Source organism: Chionomys nivalis, chromosome 13, assembly GCF_950005125.1.
Source record: "Chionomys nivalis chromosome 13, mChiNiv1.1, whole genome shotgun sequence".
NCBI classification, from domain to species: domain Eukaryota; kingdom Metazoa; phylum Chordata; class Mammalia; order Rodentia; family Cricetidae; genus Chionomys; species Chionomys nivalis.
Genome location: NC_080098.1, coordinates 36,057,147 through 36,079,781, shown reverse-complemented (window position 1 = coordinate 36,079,781; position 22,635 = coordinate 36,057,147). Strand labels below are relative to the sequence as shown.

At 39.3% G+C, this 22,635-nt stretch overlaps 1 pseudogene; it reads right to left on the bottom strand.

Annotated features, from left to right (window-relative positions):
• Positions 1 to 562: 562 nt before the first annotated feature.
• LOC130885501 (guanine nucleotide-binding protein G(i) subunit alpha-3-like) overlaps positions 563 to 22,635 on the bottom strand; it is a 98,257-nt pseudogene continuing 76,184 nt past the window's right edge.

The following is a 22,635-nucleotide window of genomic DNA, read 5'->3' as shown; positions in this document are numbered from 1 at the left end:
TCTGTAGTCCCAATAAACAGGAAGACTCTTAATTATGGAAATATTACAACCTGAACACACCAAAAGTTAAAAACAAGCAGTCCCTAGTAAGAGGAATATTTTCAAGATGATTCAGTCACAAGGTGTGCACAGTTAAGACTGTTCTCATAAATATTCTTCTGCAAACGAGTTTAGTAGAATTATTCTTCTCTTGGAAAGGAAAAAAAACTTACAAAAAAAACTGTCGGTGATTTATTTAAATTAGGGAGGAAAAATAATCTAATATTTAAGATTCGGAATGAGGCACCTCAACTTCAATATGCCCTAAACACTTTAGATTATACAATCCAAGTGATGCCTTGATAAGCCAACCATATTTTACAGTTGTTTCCCTTCTAACATCTGCCTTGAACATCTCCTGCCAATTAAACATACTCCAATACAGAGAACTGTGCTAAAAAGTGCTAAGATTCTTCTTGCTGCTTCCCTTCCCAGGTACCATGATGCTTGCAGCTCCGCCAAGAGACAGAGATGTCTGGTCTCATCACTCAGTGTTGTAATAACTTTTTCTCAGACCATCGTCTCAACAAAGTCCAAATTCCTTCGTGCTGTTTTGAACTATGATGTCTGTAACAACATCAAAACCAAACTGCACATTTTGGTGTTTGTGGCACAAGTGAAGTGAGCGTACATCTCCCTGGTATCGTTTTTTCTGTTCACATCTTTAAACCGGTCCTGAATGTAAACAACAATCCCTTCATATATATTGGAGCCTGAGTTTTTGGCATCAGACTATTAGACTCCTCTTTATTTTTTTTTCCTCAAAGGGGTCTTTCTTATTAAAGCAGGGAATGATTGAAGCCTCTGTAAGCAAACTGTTACAAATGCTATAAACACTTTCACACGTGGATGCATTTGGTTCATTTCCACATCCTCTGCCAGAACGAGGTCATGCTCACGGAGTGCTACACAGAAGGTAACTGTTCTCACTCCCTCAAATCATTTTGATTTTTGATAACCCACATCAAACATTATGAAGTGTAGCTCTCTGAAGGTTAAATGTGTCTCTACAATGCCTGTAGTCTTCACACTTGTCCGAAGAATGTCTCAATGAGTGTGAATGCAGTCAGTTGGGGATATTCTATCCAAATTACTTTGGTAATATGAAATAGAATCATTGAGTTGACATTCCATGGATCTACTGAACGATGATTACATATTATCTCACCATAACCATGTATGTAGAGAGCACGAGTTCTTTGTGCTCACAGATAAGTACTAGGAAAACCAAAAATGTTAGAGGCACAGGCTTGTCTCTTCAATGTAAGGGATACATACAGCTGTTTTCCTCCCAGAAGACTGGCAACAGCTGCACTTAATAAGCTGGTGAGCTTTCCTCTTTGTAGGGCCAGGCCACACATGAATCCCCCAGACTCTTACACTTCTCTAAGATTTCCTTACCCAAGACTGTTTCCTTGAGCATTGTTTCTCTATCAGGAGTACCCATCTTCAGGGGAGATGTCACACATATGTTGTAACTTGGTGACCTCTACACTGTCTGTATGACTGAGACCATACCTGATCCTCTTCTGGGAACATAAACTGCCTTCGGCTTTATTTGTGTACATGGGATTGAGATGATTGTTACCAGGAAACTTTTGTCCAAAGTTGTGCTGCACTAAAATGCCTAAAAATAAACTACCCGATGTTAGACTCGGGTTTAGACCAGCGCTGGGTAGTTGTGATGAACCAGATTTCCTTCTTGATCACACAGATCATTCCTTTGCCAGATGTACTGTTTGCAAGAACCCCCGCACATGTAATTCTGCCTGCTATCCTGAGGTATTGACTCCTTCCACAACACTGCCAGCTAAAGCAGATAACGGTTGGGCATCCTCTGCCCTGGAAGCGTCCCCCAAATCAACCTTTTAGCACCCATGCCTCCCGTGGCTGCAGTGCTGAACTATATAGTATGGCTGTAGAGAATCACTTTACGTTGTTCACAGTCTTCTTCTGAATAACCATCCTCAGGAATGACTCTCATCTGTTCCCGCCTTTTACCAGATTCGCCAGCACTGAACAGCAGTAACTTCATTCCTTTGGTCACTTCCTCCACATCCTTCCTTAAGCTGAAGTTGACCACACTGCTCTTCTCTACCAGCCAGGCACCTTGTACTGAGCCAACACGCAGCCCATGATGGCAGAAGGAGAGGGTCGCATTCACACAGAGTGGGAGGAGCAGCTCTGCCTGCTAAGACAGCATCTTCTGCCAGGACTTATTTCTTTTTTAAAGAAATTCTGAAAGAATAGAAAATATTCATAATCTTTAATTACTAGAACACAGTTGATATTCATTGAAAACCTACTGCGTGTCGTGTGTTTTCTCATGGTCTATCTCTTTCCACTCCGGGTTTAAATCCTACCTATCATACAAAAGGCACCAACTAACACAAAAAAACTGCAAGCAACTAGGGAATGCTGAAAGTGAGAGGACATGGTCTTCTCTAGGGTTATCCAGTACCAAATGGTCAGCCCTGAAAAATACACACAAGATTATACAGACTGAGCATGTGTATTTATATATTTTGGAATATGTAATTAAAGAAAACAGAGGCCATGAATTTGAAAGAGAGCAGGGGGCTTACATGGGTGTTTGGGGAAAAGAAAGGGCAAAGGGAAATGATGCAATTATATTGTGGATCCATCACATGCCTGCTGCACAAGTCTGCTAGCCATGATGTAAGTGTGTTATAACCTCATTTTCTATTATTATAAAAAGAACCCATAAAGGAGGTCAAGGTTACACAAATTGGAGAGGAAGAAGTTAAAGTATGACTATCTGCAAATGATCTGATAGTATACGTAAGCTACCACAAAAATTCCACCAGGGAGTTCCTACGTATGATAAATACCTTCAGCATAGTGATGCCACATGGTAGCATGCATGCAGACATGGTGCTGAGAGTTCTATGTCTTGTGCAGGCAACAGGAAGTGGCTTGAGACACTGGGCAACATCTTGAGCATATATGAGATCTCAAAGCCAACCTCCACAGTGACATACTTGCTACAGCAAAACTATACCCACTCCAACAAGGCTACATCTCCCAATAGTGCCTCTCACTTTGGTGCCATTTTCTTTCAAACCAACACAGTAATGATGCTTAATGATATTCTGCTATGCTCATAGATTTGTGTCTCTCCCAACTGTTATCAGAGAGGCTTCATCAAGCTACTGATTGAAAAATGCAGAGACCCACAGCCAAACATTAGGTGAAGTTCAGGGAATCCTGAGGAAGTGAGGGAGTTTCTCAAGTTGGGAAGGAGAAGTTGGGGGGGATTGTAGGAGCCAGAGGAGTCAAAACCACCACAAGAAAAACCCACAAAATCAACTAATCTGGGTTCCTAGGGGATCACAGAAACTGAACCAACAACCAGGGAGCCAGAATAGAACTGATCTAGGCCCTCTGTATATATGTGTAACTTGGTCATCTTGTGTGACTCCTGTTAGTGTGAACAGGGACTGTTTCTCACTCTTCTGCTAGCTTTTGGGACCTTATTTTTCATACTGGTTTGCCTTGTCCAGATTTAATATGAGAGGAAGTACCTAGTCTTTTTACAACTTGATATCCATGGGAAGCCTGTCATTTTCTGCATAGAATGGAGGAGGAGTGGGGAGGGCAGAGGAGAGGTAGAGGAAGAGACTGGGGGAAGAGTAAGAAAAAAACTTTAGTCAGGATAATAATAATAATAATTTATTATGTAGATAATAATAAATCATTTTTTAAAATAATAAAATGCCAGTCAGTGGTGGCACATCTCTTTAATTCCAACACTCAAGAGGCAGAGGCAGGCAGATATCTCTAAGTCTGAGGCCAGCCTGGTCTACAGAGCAAGTTCCAGGACAGCCTCCAAAGCTGTCTCAAAAAACCAGAAAAGGAAGGAAGGAAAGAAATAGGTACCTGACCAGAGTGCATAGAAGGAGTCTGAGATGGTATCTGACTAAGCAGGGCTGTGCTTGTTGTTCAGTAAGGAGCAGTGACAGAAAGCTGTGCTCCTACAGCCAAGATACCAGGCTGAGGAAAGATTCTGATGCAAAGGGAGCATGGAGTCGTGAAAGTCTTACAGAAGCTTCCAGATGGAAGACACAAGCAAGTCAAGAAAGAGGCAAGAACTAGACTGCAAGAGTCCTGTAAGCCACATGTGAAACAGTGGTCTGTGTCCCGACGAGCTCGGTGAACTGCTAGAATACATCAAGCAGGGGTGATGAGAGGAGAGGGGAAATTATCATTTCTGTCTCCTGACTGATTATTATTCCTTGAGTTCAAGGGACTGTTGTATTGAAGACAGAGAGATCAAAGGAGAGAGTTCAAGAAAGAAATGATAAAAGCAGAAAAGAATCATTCCCTCATTTCAGTCTATCAGGAACATTTTCAAAGCATGAGATAAGTCCTATGAGAGCACGGGAGGCTACAGATGATGGGTGTTAAATAAACAATGCAGAAGAAATCAGAGAATATTCAGTGACTGTAGAAAAAAGAAGAAGAGAATTTCTTAAAGATTTTGAGATTATCTTGTGTCTAAGAACTGTCAGTGACTCATAGCACAATTACTGCCCCTAAAAAAATTCCAAGAATGACAAAGCACAAAGACCCTCAGCACCAAGACCTGTGCTTAGAAAGGTCGTTATTTTGTTGCTTGGTTGATTGGTTTTGACCCTGGTCAATTTTCATCTAAAGTATTATTACATAGATAGTTATCTAGCAAACAGGAGTCTTTCTTTAGCATTTGAAATTTTTAATTAAAAAGTAGCTGCATGTTGAACAAATTCTGCATTGATAAGATAGTGTGAGGGTTGTGTGTATTGTCTCTTACTTAATAGGAAACTATGACTTTGAGTAAGTGGCTTGCCTAAAGCTTCACATATAAGTTGGTGGGGCTCAGTTTCAATCCTACACCAATTCCACTTCAAAGCCTGTGACTTTAATTACCATATTATCATATACCTATTAAGTAAAATCTCTTTATATTTTATATTATCTAGGCAAATATTATAAAAATGTTTGCTGGGAGATTCTACAGTAATTTTAGATGTTGAAAGACCATGTCTGTGCTGCTGTTTAGTTAGAGAGATGCTTCTGATGGGAATTTCCTGGGTAATTCAAAATAGAGACCTAGACCACAGATGTACAACAACAGCATTTTTCTATGTGTGAGGGTAACCACACTATACTATGTAAGTATTAAACTACTTACTAAAGCAGCACCTTCAGTTTCATTTGGAATTTTCTCTTTGTACCTGACAGAAATTTATATAAATAACAGATGTTACAGGAGACTTATAAGTCTCCCATGTCTCTGGGCTAGTTTAAAGACATGCAGACATTCCTAAGAATCTTACTTTGGAGGGGAATAGATTGTCTCTTTGAGTGCAGATAGAACAGACTCTCCTTAGAGCCCCTTCAGCAGTGTTTGGTTTGTTTAAAATTTAGAATTTCATCATAAGAACACTGCGGTATAGACTAATATGTAGTTACAGCAATCAACAAGGGACTTAATAACACATACAAATATATGTATTATATTTGGAGTTTTCAATAGATCTATTAATAATTTTTAAATAATTTTCATATTCTTTTGTGTTGTATTTTGCTATGTTTTAATCAATCACTTATATAATTTAATTTTCATGTGTAGATATTATACAGGACTGTTCTCTAAGCCAAATGGACAACATCTCCAAGAGTTTGACTGCACCTACTCACAAAAGACCATAACATCTGGGCTTGTTGACTGTTGACATTCCATCACAGAAGAAAGAGATTGGGAAGGTCATAGGACCCACACCTGAGTATCCACCCAATCCCTCCCAACCAATTGTCTACATTTCTACCTTAATTGCATGCGGCCTCTAGGGCTGTAGGAGAAGCAACAGTCTTAGAAGGACCAATGGAGGGGATTCCACCTACAGAGCCATTGGAAAGTCATCCTCCCTGCGGAGTGCAGACCTTCCAGGGTGGCTGCTGTAAAGCCACCTGTGCTTCTTCCAATAACCTCTCACCAATTGCTTTGTAAATAAACCTAATAAACTCATGGCTTTCCTCAGGTGATCTTTGTTGGAATCAGACTTTTGTTTATTATTGAAAACTTAGGATGGGGGCTGTGTGGATTCTGCCTTGTCCCCTCCTCCACCACCACCATCCTCAGAGAAAATGCTCACGACAGTACCTTAAAAAGTAGTTACACATTCTGGAACTAGAGAGATAGTTTAGTGCAAACTTCTCATGAAAAGGACTGAAGTTTGATTCACAGAACCCAAGTCATATGGCTCACAACTACCTAAAACTCCAGTTCCAGGTGGATCCAATTTCTCTTGGCCCCCACCTACACTCACACGCAGAAATGCACACACATACACTAGATTTAAAATGATTTTAAAAATTGTAAAAAAAAAATATCAGTATAACTTTTTTGATATCTTTATTGTTAGTTATCTATGATAGCTAGTTTTATGTCAAAACAACTCTGAGATTCTGTAAGAATGGCCAAGACCAAAAACACTGATAACAACTTAAGGCTGGAGAGGTTGTGGGGTAAAGGGAATACTGCATTGCTGGTGGGAGTACAAGCTGGTACAGCCCCTTTGGATATCAGTGTGGTGATTTCTCAGAAAATTAGGAAACAACCTTCCTCAAGATCTAGCAATACCACTTTTTGATATATATCCAAAGGATGCTCAATCGTACCACAAGGACATGTGCTCAACTATCTTCTTAGCAGCTTTGTTTGTCATAGCCAGAACCTGGAATTAATCTAAATGCCCCTTGACCAAAGAATGGATTAGGAAAATGTGGTACATTTACACAATGGAGTACTACACAGCAGAAAAAAATGACATCTTGAAATTTGCAGGCAGATGGATGGAGCTAGAAAACATATTGAGTGAGGTAACCCAGACCCAGAAAAACAATTATTTATATATACTAACTCATAAGTGATTTTTAAACATAAAGCAAAGAAAACCAGTCTACAAATCACAATTCCAGAGAACCTAGACAACAATGAAGACCCTAAGAAAAACATACATGGATCTAATCTACATGGGAAGTAGAAAAAGACAAGATCTCCTGAGTAAATGGGGAGCACAGGGACCATGGGAGAAGGTTGGCGGGGGGGAGGAAGGGAAGGGAACAGAGAAAAAGGTATAGCCCATCAATATTTTAAAAAAGGGGAAAAAAAGCAGTATAAAAAGAAATCTGAGCTGAGTGGTGGTGGTGTATGCCTTTATTTCAAGCACTCAGGAGGCAGAGTCAGGGGTATCTCTGTGAGTGTGAGGCCAAACTTGTCTACAGAGAAAGTACTGGGACAGTCAGAACTGCACAGAGAAACCCTGTCTCAAAAAAAAGAGGAGGAGAAGGAGGAAGGAAGAAGAAGAAGAGGGGGAAGAAAGGAGGAAGAGGAGAAAGGAAGAAGAGGGAAGAGGAGAAAATCTGACAACAAATATTGGATAAGATGTAATAAGATAGGAACTGTGTTTCACTGCTGGCAAGGGTGCAAATTAATATAGTCATTATGGAAATCAGTTTGGATAGTCCTACAAAACATAAAAAAATGCCAAGTGATCATGTATTCCACCCCTGAGAATATATACAGCTGGAGAACTTCATATCCTACCATAGAGTTATTCACACATACATGTTTCTTGCTCCTCTGTTTACAGTTTCAAAGAAATAGAACTAACCTACATGTGCATCAACAAATGAATGGATAATAGAGCTGTGGTACTCCTATAAACGGACTGTTATTCCCTTATGAAGGAAATATGAAATCTGCAGGAGAATAGATGGACTTAGATTGATTATATTAAGCACAGTCACACAATCTCAGGGGGAAAACATGCATTCTTCCTCATATGTGGAGTTTAGTCTGTACTGTATTCTTGTTTATATGTAAAACTGTAAGTGTGGGTACAGAATAACATTTAGAAAGAAAACCAGTAAGAAGGCCTCTCTCGGCAGCAGCTCTCCACAGTACCTGAGACAGTGGTATATTGGGGTTCTTGTGGGTGTCAAGTTCCACAGTGACAGTGCTCTGTTGTCACCTAACCCTTACATCAACTCTATGAAGTTTCTTAACCTCTGTTTTATGGTTGCATAAATCGGGGCTTAGAGAGTCATACCTTGCCCCATAGTTACACAGACAGTAAACTGTTGAGTTAATATTTAAACCAGATGTTCTGACCCCAGGGTGAGCTCTTCACTCTCATATTGTGCTAGATTTCCTCAAGCTATAAGGCACAGAAAATATATTAAAGTTAATTAGTCCCACCATTGTGACTTTACTTCTAGCATTACAATATCATTACTCTTTACTGTTTTTATTATAAATGCGAAATATTTCAGCTATGTTATTCATTAAGTAGATTTCATGAGGTAGCCTGGAAACCTAACTGCCATTTATAATAGTGTATTGAATTGTGGTCTGAATTTTGAACAACTAACCTAAAAGTAATTTTGAATGGTAGTTCCAAGTTTGAAAATGTCCGCTTGTATTAGCAATATTGTTTTTTAGTTATTTAACTAAAGATATTTAAATGGTTTTAAGAAATTGGCTTTGTGCCCTGGGACTAACCTCTAATAATATGGACACAGAATCAAAAGTACTCACCCTCAGTACTCATTCAAGTAAATATACATTCAAATGGGCACAGGCTCACTTGGATTGAGGAAAACAAGCACAGATTTGTAAATCATTTCCTATATATGCAGGGTACATTCAATCCATCCCTGTGCAGACTGACAGGCACCCTGGGTCTCCTCTGTTCTTATTTCTACAGGAACTCTGCAATAGTTTGGATTTTTAATGTCCCCCAAAAGTCTATCCATTTAAGGCTTGTTTTCCAGGGTGGTACCAGTGAGCAATAGCGTAACTGTGAAGGGATCAACTAGAAGATATTATGCAGTTGTGTCCTTGAAGGGAATTATGTCACCCCACGTTTTTCTTAATTATCCTTTTGTTTTTCATGCCCATGAGGTGAATGATTTGCTTGACCACTCATGCCCATCAGCTCAAAGCAGGAGTGGCCATCAGTCATAGGCTGTGAGACAATATAGACCTTTTTCCTTTATAAATTGACTGTCCATGTTCTCTGTTACAGTATCACAGAAGAACACAGCTCCTACTCACTGTGCCCTTCAGAATAACATCACATGTACTCAGGTCCTGGGCACAAAAGAACCTCACTTTTGATTTCTAAATTGGCAAATTATGGCCTGCCTAGCCTTGGGTATTCTGAGGTTTTAAAATTTCTAAACTACACACCTTGCTAGTAAAATTCTAAAAAGTATTTGTGGAATTGCTATGAGTACTTACAGAGTAGCAAATTAAAATGAAATGAGTTCTGAGATTGGGAATTTCAAACGGGCCTGAACATCCTAGACCGCTTTCTTGAGTTTAAATTCAATTATCTTGTTTCCATCGTGGCTTCAACATGGTGATGGGAAGTGGTTTGGTATAAAAATTCTTTGGAGTAGGCCAGCAAAAAAGGCTAAACAAAGCCAAGCTGTGCTGTTTTGCCACACAATCCCTCTAGGCTTCATCACTAGTTGAGAAGAAGACAAAGATTTATTCCAAATATCTCAAACTATATCTGGTCTGTATTCTCTTTATAAATAATAAAAAACAAACAAGTCTCTCTCTTTCTCTCCCCTTCCTGCCTCCCCGCTCCATCTCTGCTCTCACTATGCAGACCAAGCTGGCTGCAAGCTCTCAGAACTCTGTTTTCTTCTGCCGCCCCTAGTACAAGGATTAAAGCTGTGCACCACTACCATGACCAGGTAAACAAGGCTTTTGACATGAGTCTTATTCTACCTATGCCATTATTAACTACTTTTCATCTAATTTTCCATGAGATTTCTGAGTAGATTAAAGATAAAGGAAACAATGGTTGGTACCAAGAGCTTGAGCCTGGAGGACTGAGGAAGAAGTACAAGAAGCAGAAACGGCTGGTAGATTCCTTTGCCTTTGCTCATAAAAAAAATCTAGGAGAGATCACCAAACCTCTCACTACTTTCAAGGTTTGGATTTCATATTGAGTGTCTGCAGGGAGACAGACTGACAGGAAGGAGAACCACTGTGATGTTAACACTATCAGCCTGACAGGATCTAGTCTCACCTGCTAAACCTCTGCTGGTCCTCCAGATGTGCCTGTGAGGGATAATAGAGGTGAGGTTAATTGAGGTGAGAGAGGAACCCTGAATGTGAGTAGCATTATTCCATGGACTGGGGGTCTTAGGCTGCATAAAAAGGACAAGATGAGCAGAAGATCAGCATTCATCATTCTCTGCTTCCTGGTATGTGATGTCAATGAGGCCTCAAGCTCCTGGTCACATGACTTCCTCATCATGACAGACTGCACTTCAAACTGGAATAAACTCTTCTTCCCTTAAGCCACGTCTTGTTGGTATTTTGTCACAGCAATTCGAAAATAATTAACACAAGTACCTTGATTCCTCCTAGATTTCAGATAGTGTGTCTGTAGTGGCTGTGTGCATGGAAGCAGAAATGCCCGTTCTGGGAGTGGCCAGGAACGCAGCAGCAGTAGCTCTCCCTACTCAGTGTCTGTGGGAAGAAAGCCTGAGTACTAAACTTTATTCCAAACTTACTTCTGACAAATTATTTCACTTCTGTGAGGTAATGTCTTTAATAATAAAAAATGCTTCCAAATGATGCCACTATTTTAATGTTTTAATATTTATTACTGCTATTTATGTTATTGTATATGTTTGTGTATCATGTTCCCATGTGAGTGAAGTCATGTGAATGCCATGGTACAAGAGTGGAAGTCAGAGGACAGCATTCATAAGTCCGCCCTCTCCTTCTACCAGGCTTGGTAAATGAACTCAGATAACCAGGCTTGTGCTGCAAGCATTTGACTCACTGAACTATCCTGTCAGCCCAATTATTTTTATTAATTTTTTCTTACAATATCTTCTGATCATGATTTTCCCTTCCGCCAAGTCCTCCTACATCCTCCCGTCTCCGAACCCACTCAACTCCACATTCTTTCTCTCCCTCTCTTTACAAAACAAACAGGTAAGAAAAAAAAAGAATCACACACAAAACCAACAAAATACTAAATCAGAAACTATAATATACAAGCAAAAGACTGTAGGCAGAGACTACTTATTTATTTCTCAGCCACCCAAGACCCAAATAATCACACTGCTTGGCCTATTAACTCAGGCTTCTTATTGACTAACTCTGACATCTTAAATTAACCCATTTTTATTAATCTATGTATCAGCTTAAGGCTGTGACTTACTGGTAAGGATCTGGCATCTGTCTCCTTCAGCAACTATATGGCATGTCCTGATTCTGCCTACTCTCTATATATATCTCTGTTCAGATTTCTTGCCTGGCTTTATTCTGCCCTACCATAAGCTGAAGCAGATTTATTCATCAACCAATAAAGCACCACACATACAGAAGGCACATCCCATATCATTTCTCCTTTTCTGTCTAATTAAAAAGGAAGATTTTAACTTTAACATAGTAAAATTATATATACAAAACAGTTATCAAGCAAGAATTTCAGTTCCAATATTTAGTCTATTTGTATCTGGCAAATTAAATGAATATACTATCATATATTTTATCTTTGTGAGTCTAAAGTTTCATATCTAATTTATCTTTTTCATAACTAAGGAAAACTCTATCTGTCTTCAACTCTTCAATGACCCCAGAAGGATATTACCTAAGTAAACATGAAGTGCATTATAAGCAACTTCCAAAGTTCTAGAATTGACAGAAACATCTTGCTGCCTGAACAATCACCCAAAATTCTTCTGTAATGTTGGGGCATCCTTCTTCAGCCTACAAGCCCATAGTATCTGGCAGACTTTTCTACAAAGCAGGAAATTTAGAAAGCTGTTACACCTCTCTTGGCAGTTTGTCAGTTCCTTTCTTTTGTGTCCTACAGAATGTCTAGAAGACTCTTTCATGAAGCAGGAACACCAAAGGACCATCCCATCTTTTGGAATGCTCAGCAGTCACTTTTCTATATGTCCAGTTTATACAGCATAACATCAAGCAGTCCAGGCAAGAGCAGTTTCTTGTCCAAATGGCTAGCCTTGTCACATTGAAGACAGATTCCATAATGAGTTTCTTCAATGCTTATCCACCTCTCTGAATATATTCATGCTGCTAGAAGCAGACATATCTCACTGTTGAGAAAAGTCTAAATTCTTAAAATATTTTAAATGCCATATTCTGTAGGTCTTTGAAAGGTTTGAAGAATACTTATCCATCTGAAATCTAGAATCTGTACATCTAGAAAACCTAACACGACTACAAGTTTGGCTATTATAGATGACTATATATTAATCTGTATTTCTTAATTATATTACATTTTAAAATGAACTACACAAATGCAATATCTTAATCAAGAGCAGAAATATACATATAATAAAATTGACCTTAAATTTGTATCAGAAGACTAAGATCCACACCAATGCAAAGTATTTTTCTCTATAGCATATCTCCCCTAAATGTATTCAAACATTTATAAACAATCATTTAAGGAATCTGAGCATTGTTCTCTAGACTACTTCTTGCTCATTGGGGTCGCTGTTAATCATGTTTTTCATGGGATATCCTGTGTGGTAGGTCCATTTCAGCCAGCAGTCCTGAAGCTGTCATGGATTTTGGACCATCTGAGCCATTGCTTCAGGGGGTCTTTTTGATCAAACCCATATTAGCTAGTAAGAAATCCACAGTTTTCTATCCTCTGTGGAAACAAAAGCAGAACTTCTTTTCCAAAGCAACATATTCTTAGACACAAACTTATAAGTCAAGATACCTTTATGTTAGTTTAACTTAGTATCCCTCAGTATCAACTATCTCTCTGCAATCAAAAAATTTTTTAAAAACACAATAACATATATAATCAAGACTCTCTGTGTATTTTACATCTTTACATGGCTTATTTTTCTTTACTATTTTAATCTATGACTATCTGTACTCTGTTTCTTTAAAGATTTTGTTCTATTTTTTAAAACTATTTCTTTTGTTGTTGTTGTTTGTTTGTTTTTTTGTTTTGTTTGTTTTTCGAGACAGGGTTTCTCTGTGGTTTTGGAGCCTGTCCTGGAACTAGCTCTTGTAGACCAGGCTGGTCTCGAACTCACAGAGATCCACCTGCCTCTGCCTCCCGAGTGCTGGGATTAAAGGCATGCGCCACCACCGCCTGGCTCTTTTTATAACTGTCTATACTATTTTTCTTCCCTCTCTCTCAAGCCTACATAATTTTTTTAAACACTGTGACCTGTTCCAGAGGTTTATTTCTGTCTGAATCTGATTTTTATTTTGTATCTGTAATCATTTTCTGACCAGGAGCATTTTTAAAATGGTAAGCAGCTTGGTTGCAGCAGCCCTGGGTGTTGGCTTTGCCTCTCCTGGTGTTCTAACAGGGCAGAGATACTGCCAACTCTGGGACCACAAGGAGGGAGCTATCCTTACCACCTCAACTCTGGGCAGCAGTTGGCCCATGTCACCACCAAGTAATTTGCAGCATGCTGCCCACAAATCCCATTCAAGTGTAGTACCTCCTAAAAGTGTCAGAGTCCATGCTGCCTGCATGAACCAGGAAGTCTTCCCTTAAAGAAGCTGCACAGATTTCACTGCCAATGCTGAATCAGTAAGACCTCTCTTTAAGGAACTGTGCCTTTGCTTGCCACCAGCAAATAAAGTCTATCTGAAAATATACTGCTACCAAGAAGCTGTGCTTGGCTCCTGGTTTTGTGGATCTAGAAACCTTTTTTAAGCTTTCTTAGACTTTACATGGAAATTCTTGCCCCATGTTGGCATGCCATTTTGTAGGTGGACACTGTTTGTTCATTTCCTAGCTGTCCAAGACCCAAATAATCACACAGAAACTATATTTATTACAACACTGCTTGGCCTATTAGCTCAGGCTTCTTACTAACTAACTCTTACATCTTAAATTAACCCAATTTTATTATTCTATGTATCAGCATGAGACTGTGACTTACTGGTAAAGATCTGGCATCTGTCTCTTTCAGCAGCTATATGGCATCGCTCTGACTCTGCCTATTCTCTCTATATATCTCTGTTTGGATTTTTCACCTGGCTTTATTCTACCTTACCATAGGCTGAAGCAGCTTTATTCATCAATCAATAAAGCAGCACAATCAATAAAGGACGTCCCATATCAAAAAGCCAAAAAGACAAACAAAATGTACCCATGCAAAACCATATGAGACAAAAAGTCTACAAAAACAACATTGGGTTTGTTTTGTGTTGGAAAGGGCTTATGTTTTGGTGTGGTTAATATGCTCAGTTGACATTGAAGAAAATTAATTTTTCCTTTGCAAGCAAATTTCTATTGAAGATAGCTTCTTGGTGATGGATTGGGGATCATGTCCATTTTCCTCTCACAGAAATGAAACCCCATCTATCTTGAGCCTGTGCAGGCCTTTTGCAAGTCTTTGGCCACTGTTTCTGTGAATTCATATGTGCATCGGTCCTGTTGTGTCTGGAAGACAATGTTTCCTTGGTGTCATCCATCCCCTCTGGCTCTTAAAATCTTTACAACTCATTTTCTGAATAACTTCCTGAACCTGAGGGGAGAGGTTTGAGAAAACATGCCTTTTAGGACTGAGTGTTCCAATGTCTCTCACTCTCTGCACATGTCAAGTTGTGGATCTCTGTGTTAGCCCCCACTACTGCAAGTGGAAGCTTCTCTGATGAGGGCTGAGCATGACACTGACCTATGAGAGTAGCTGGATATTGTTAGGAGTCGTTTTATTGCTCTGTTCCTTTAGCAGAACACTAGTATTTGGTTTTCCCCCAAAGCTCATGGCCTATTCAGTTTCAGGTTCTTAACTACTCAAACAGTGTCAGACATGGGTTTTATTTCATGTATGGGCTTTAAATCTAATCAGAAAATGGGTAGTTACTCCTCCAATTTTTGTGCCACTATTGTACCAAAGTATCTCTTGTAGGAAAGTTACTATTGTAGATGGCAGTGTTTCAGCCCCATCATCATCATCATCATCATCATCATCATCATCATCATCACTATTTTGTTTTGTTTTGTTTTTTAAGACAGGTTTTCTCTGCATAGATCTGGCTCTGTAGACCAGTCTGGTCTTGAACTCAGAGATCTACCTGCCCCTGCCTTCTGAGTGATGGGATTAAAGACATTTTGTGCATCTGATTATCAATCCCATAGTATAGAAAATAAACACAGATATCAAATTTTAGAAGTTTGTAAAAATAAAGTAGAATAAATCTTTCTTAATTATATAACATCCTTCTTTAGGTTAGAATGAGGAAGGACTTAAACCAAGTTGCCAGCATCTATTTATTTTCCTAAATACTGAATATTGAATATGTAGAGGCATTCTGTGTTCTCATTAAATAAAAAATTATTATCATTGCATTTTCATATAAAGCATGGAGTTTTACAGTCCACTAATATAATTTCTTCATTTCCTCCATCTTTATGACTGCAATCCCAAGATGAATTCACACATGATATACGTTGCTTGAACATTGTTCAAAATAGTATCACTTTATTTTGCATTCAGTGTGCTTCAGCTCCTTATAGTACTAATAATATTTGTTATTAATTATTGCTATGAATAACCTTTAAGGGTTGCATTCAGCATTAAAATGATGCCCCACAACATCATCTAAAGATTTTATGATATCATTCACTACATTTTTCATTGTATCTCAGAAATATTTCTTGTAGCTCCCATTTTGCAAATGGTGGGGCTCAGGTACCAAAAATAAGCTATCATTCTCTCTCTCTTTTCAAACACTTTGAAAGATAATGTCCAGGAGTTGGAGCTGAGAGAAGACAGAGATTTGGCAGTCATGGTGAAATACTGCCTGTGTGGAGGAGAGTCCAAACACATAATGCATACTCAATGGCTTGTAATTATGGAGGAGATCTGCCGGTGCATCAAACAATCTGTGTGATTATGAAGCTCTTCTTTCTTTGTGTGTCTCAGATCCTGCCAAGAAAGACTAGTGTGTAGCAGCTGGCGGACCACTAAGCTTCCAGCCTCAGGGTCTTTCTCATGAGTTGCTTATTTCTCAGGCTATCCCAAAAACCATGATGAATAGCCAGGTTTTAAGAGACATTGATAGATCATGTACATAAATACACTGGATTTTAACAGCTTGAGAGCATTAGACCATAACAAGTGTCTTCCATGTAAAATTTGTAAGTACTCTTATTATGACATTACAATTTCCAAAAAGACCATATCTTTCAAGTATTTGACAATAGCACTTTTCTATCACATGGAGGAATTTGCAAAGCTAGTGTAATGAAAAACTAGCTCTGGAGACCCCATTCAGTAGATTTAAATTGTAATTTTCAAATACTCTTACCACCAATGATATGAGGCAGGGAGACTGCTGTCAATTGTTTCTTTGAATGATTGAACAAACACTTACATTTTGCTCACCATTGAGTTACTCAGGTAAGAAAGAGCAAGTCTTTTCTACCAGTTTGAGAATATTTGAACAGATTCAAACTTGTCAAATTTTGACTATATGAGTATAGTGGGCCAGGCTAAAATGTTATTCATATGGTCACAAGAAACTTCCCAGTGGCAAAAGGAGTGCTGGCTTCAGTCCAGTTGGCCCTTTCCTGGCTGGTTCACCATTTCCTTCAACAGTGGGTAGCTATAGACAAAGTATAGGCTTCTGCGAGCCTTTGCCCTTCATATTTTATTTCATGGGCACCTTCTCAGGTTAACAGATGGATGTAAGATATTACTGTGAGTCATGTGTAGCCACAGCTACCTTTTCAAACAGTCTGCATTGTCATAAATATCCATCCTGCTCTGTGACCACCAAGCCTGCCAGCTTTGAATTTCTGTTAGAGGGAACATTTGATCCCCAAACTTCCATTCACTCTGTCACTGGCTGTGTCCGTGCATATTAGAATATTCCTGGGAATCTCTAGAAAGAAACAATTCAAAATTGTCTTCTGGAGGTAACCAACAGACTTAAGGCCAAATTAACAGTGGGCAATTCATGCCTAGTTTCATAAACCTAGCTAACCACCCACGGCTAGAGAGTTCATAGACCCTAGATAGCATCGACCACTGCTGTTTTTCTAAACCAGTGGCATGTCTAACTTACAACCACAGATAAGTATAGCTCTCAACACTCATCAAAGAAGTTTCTCTTTGCACCAGACAGAGACTATTACAGAAATCCACAACAGCAAAAAATAACTGACAGTGGGGTGTCTGACTCCAACTGACAATTCTACAATGCAATCCCTATACCCAAGGCTCAGGGAAAACCTTAGGAGAAATGCTATAGAGATTATAAGAGTCAGAGGACCAGTGTTTTGAGATACCGTTTTCTAGACACGGAAAAGAAGCTTGCACCTACAAAATCTCAATAATTTGGTTACCTAAATAAAACGTTCATAATCACAAGGCCAATTGAAATGTCAAGAAATATGGGGAACATTTTACAAGGCTCCACCCTTAGACGAAAAGCTATAGAAAAATGGCTGCTGAGAAAATGTGGGACAGTTTTCTACAGGAAATGTAACCCTGATAGGTTATCCAAATCCAGGTAGTCAGCCCTAGTCAGCCCTCAATACATGTACATATGAGCAACACTAAAGGAGCTCAGTAGTTATATATGTGTGTGTACATGCAAGTGTGTGTATGTATGCATACATATATAACAATAAAGTCCATGAAGAAGAGGTCATGAATTTGACAAAGGGTGGGAGAGTAGAGAAGAACATGGGATGAGTTGGAGGGGAGAGAAGCAAGGGAGGAAAGGATGTAAATGCAGCGCTCATATATTAAATTCTCAACAAATAAAATTTTAAATAAAAATTAGTTTAGTACATGTCTATTCCTTAACTAACAGGAATGAGTCTTCCATCTGGACATCAAGTTAAAAAAATAATGTTCATACAGAACAAAAGAAATTAGTAAATTTGTCAGTTTGGACCAAAGGTCAAGGTGTGAGAGTTTCTTAGTAAAGAATCTTCAAGCTTTATTTTCTTGTTACCCCACATGAGAGTTGTTATGAACAGCAAGAGTCATACAGAGAAGGGAGAAAGCATCCCTGAAGTGCAAATGCCCTCAAGTGCATCCTGAGGCTCTGGAAAGGGATGAACCAGTTGTCTTAGAGAATGAATTTTGTCAAGCATAGATCCTTTGTTTTCAAGTCACATATATTCCTATGATTGATGTCATGAAATCCCCTACAGGCCCGTTGGAAATCTGTCTGGTATCAAAGATTTGTCTGTGTTATATATTTAGTAAGCAATTGGCTTCTCGTTATGCTCCTACCTCAATAATGATGTTTTTATTACACCAGCCAGAGAAAACCAGAGAGAAGTTGTCTTTTGAGCCAAATGTCATGTTTTAGGAACAGGTGAGATGAATAGATGGTTAAAATACTCAAAGATATTTATTTTCTCTGTCCTTATTTGAGAACTCGATTGTTCAGACAGTTTGAGATGAGTTTAATAGCTTTTCTGGTCAGAGAGTTCTTTGGGGGTCTAAGACTTCTTTGAGTTTTCTGACTCATAATAATGAACTTTCTACTCAACAGCTTGGGATAGTGGGGGATTTAAACATCAAAAATCTAACCATAGGATGTGTCCTACTTCACCTATCAACTGAATTATTGTATCAATAATTGGATCATGGTGTCACAAGATTCTGGGCCATTTGAAGTAATGTCTAATCATCAAAGAAGCCCAACATGCCCCCCACACACACACATACATATCTTTTTTGTTAAGAATGTTAAGTTCTGCCATAACAGGCTTGTGGATACTTTCCATGAACAAGAATGGGACATCTCTAATATATATCCATATATAATCTACTCCACAGACTTTTTTATGGCACCTTTTGCTTCACTGTATATATAAGAAGCATCTCTCAAACTTGTGCAGTAGACAATACTATCTGGAATTCAAACAGAAAGGCTCCAAAGCAAACTTCAAAAATGACCCAAGACTGTGATCATTAGACACTGGCTCTTGTAAGCCCTGCCAGGGGCTGAAACTGGGTCTCCACGTGCTCTCTGATATACTAATGACTGTTCCAAATACTCACTAAGAACCAGGTAAAACCTAGGGGTGACATTCCCTTGCATGTGGGTGCTTTCTGGTGGTAGAGTACCTGAAGTATCTCTGAAAAAATGAGGAGAAAGTGTACGTTCTGGATGTTGGGAAGCACACCGTTTGAAGAATAAGTCCAAGCTTATTAGGTTGTAACAAGGTCCAAAGAGCCAAGATGGGGATTAAAATGACTCTTAAGACTGTAACCATGGAGCCAAGAATCTCAAAATCAAGATGACAATGAAACCCATGTGATGTGCAGAGATCCTACTGGCCAGAGTTTCTGACAGGAACAATGAAAGAAAATGTTAATCCTGACAACTAATTCTGCTGTCCAGACGTGGAAAGAAGGCTGGCAAGGCTGGCAGAACCAAATGGTTGTCCCAGGTTCCTTGAGATTGAGGTGAGCGACTCCACTCTCTTCTGCTCAGTGAACCACCAGAGGAATCCTACAGTCCTTAGAGAAATGAGCCCAGAGCCCTAAAGGCAGCATCTATCGGGAGAGCACATTCTGTTCATCAAATCTCTCAATTCCTCTAAATTTACTACATAATGTTTTTCTCATTCACTGGCTGGCAGGCTATTCAAGTCTTTGCTGAATACCTGATCAATTTGAAGATATTTTAGCCTATATCCCACCTAGTTTCTCCCTGAAGATTTAAGATTTTTATCTCCCTTGGGTTAGCCTGATAGTTTTCAAGCTTAAAAAGTTTTTTTTCCCACTTTCCCGACAGTGAACAGGCACTGCAGAATAGTGTCCTCATTTACACTGTCAACTGGGCACAACCGAGAATCACCTAAAACGAATCCTAATTGGGTAAATGGGTAAATGGGTAACCCATGTGCTGAGCAAGTCACAGAGAAAGCCAACAAGCAGTATTCCTCCATTTTCTGCATCAGGTCCCTGTGATGACTTCCCTCAAGGGTGGGCTGCAAACTGGAAGTAGAAGCCAAATAAACCTTTACTCCCCATGCTGCTTTGGTCAGAGCGCTTTATCACAGTAGCAGAAAGGAAACTGGAACAGATCATTTCTCTGCATACTTTGTGGACATGACCAGGTGCTTTCTTCTGAATCACAGAAGCTCCTGGTGTGAGGTCAGCCATGTAACAAATGAGACAAAGGACACAATCTGCTTCCCAAATTTTCCTGAGAAAAACCATGAGGGACAGGGGAAATGCAGACTCATGACTTTTTGTTTGTTTGTTTCTCTGTAGCTTTGGAGCTTGTCCTGGAACTAGCTCTTGTAGACCAGGTTGGCCTCGAACTCACAGAGATCCGCCTACTTCTGCCTCCCGAGTGCTGGGATTAAAGGTGTGTGCCACCTCTACTGGCTGGACTCATGACTTTTTAAGTAACATACTGCATTTTATGATGCTAAATTTCATGGTCCATCATCACAGTGTATGAAATGATAATGACAGCTACAAAGTGTTGATGAATATATAAAAAAAGCCAACATTTTTATTTGAGCAAGCATTCCTCGCATGGACATTTGATGGGCATTATAAGTTTTTGAGAACATCAGTTGATGCCAGTGACTTCACAGAGGTAATTCTGACCAAGAGGTTTAGTTTCTCATGCCACAATTCAACACCTTAGTTTAGGTCTTTGAGAGTAACCAGCCCTCGATCAAAACAAAACCCTTGCTAGAGTGACAAGTTTCAATAAAACTATCTGCCTGGTTATGATAAAAAAAAAAAAGTGGCTTCAAATGACAGAAGAAGCATTGTGGTGGAGAATATAGTGGCTTCCTACATAAGTACCACCACCCTCATGGAAAGCACCTCCAAGGATGCCTGTGGGTGGTCCCAGTGACTCTCCAGGGTTTCCATACTGCTAGTTTGTCATGATTCTTGCATTCCAGCTATTGCTTCAAGCCCTTTTCTTGTGGAGACTTAAAAAATGTCTACAGCTCTTCTAATAGGCCCAATGAAAAACCAAAGTGCAATACCAGCAAAATTTCCTCTGGAGAGCCAATGTATTTATTAGGCTTACTTACATAGTAATGTGTAAGAGATTATGGGAAGAAGCATGGATGACCCTACATTAGGTTTGCACCCAGCAGGAATGATTCCTCCCTGGTTGTTTAGACAGGGTTTCTCCTGTAGCTTTCTATAGCCTTTATGCTCCAGTACTTCAAAGACCACAAGAAAACATGCACTTAAGGCAGGATTTCACACAAGGAGTTGGAAAAAGTGGTTAAGAAAGATACTGAGGTGAAGGTGCCATGGTCTTCCCTACCCTTCCTTCCAAGAGGAAACAACAAAAGTCGACAAATGCAGCTGTTAAAATCTTCGTGAACTGGCCCGGCTGAACTGCTGACGATGACAGCGGTTTGACCCAGAGGTTAGTCCTCCACATCACCATTCTCATTGCTAGAATTGTAAGAATCAGAGCATGAAGGCCCTAACAAGCCAGGTTCAGCAACCAAATAGTGATAATAATAAGAATAAGATTTATTCAAACTAAGGCAAATTAGAAAAATGGATGGAAACGGTCTGGTGATTACCTCCCCAAGCTATATTCCAAAACTTTACTTTTAAATATACAAGCTGAGAAATTCATGAAGAAGCAATTCTAGTCAAGATATAGTCCTGACCATCATGATTGTCCCAACTCCAGTCTTTCCTAAAAGATGATTTAAAGACATAAATATTTCATATAGAAAGCTCTCCTTCTGACTGGACCCAGGAACTCAGCTTTCTTCTTATCCCATCATGGTTGGAGTTTATTTCAATAGCCTGATACCTAAGAGACGTGTGACGTATGTCAAAGGGCTGTAAACACTTTATGGCAAATTTGAACAGAGTGATGAGAAAGAAGTGGCTCTTAAGCCAGACAAACCTAGAGTCTATTTTATCTCATGGATAACATCTTATTGTCTCAAAAACATTGTCAGTGGGGTGCTGGTGGCACATGCCTTTAATCCCAGCTCATGAGAGGAGATGCAAGCAGATATTTGTACATTCGAGCCTAGCTTGGTCTACAGAACTAGTTCCAGGACAGCCAGGGCTACTTAGAGAAACCCTGTCTCCAAAAACGTTTTTAAAAAGTTAAAGTTCATTGGTTGGAAGTTATACTTCTATAGAGTGCTAGCATGCAACAATTAGAACTCTCCCTTCACAGTTATAGTCAACGAGAGGTCCGGTATAGCTAGAGCAATTTGAACAGTTAAGAACAGCCAGCGCTATCACTATCCCAGGTTTCGAGTTATACTATAGAGTTACAGTCATAAAAGCAGAGTGGTACTGGAACAAAAAAAGGTTCACTGATTAGTAAAATAGAATTGAATATACAGATATAAGTGCACATACTTATAGCCAGCTGATATTTTTCTTGATTAATAAACCAAAAATACACAGTAAAGAGAAGATAGCATTATCGTAAATAATCCTATTCAAACTGGATCGGTACATAAAAAAGAATGAAACTAGATTATTATCTCCCACCCTACACAAAAGTAAACTCCAAGTAGATCAAAGACCTCGACATGAGGCCTGACACCCTGAGTT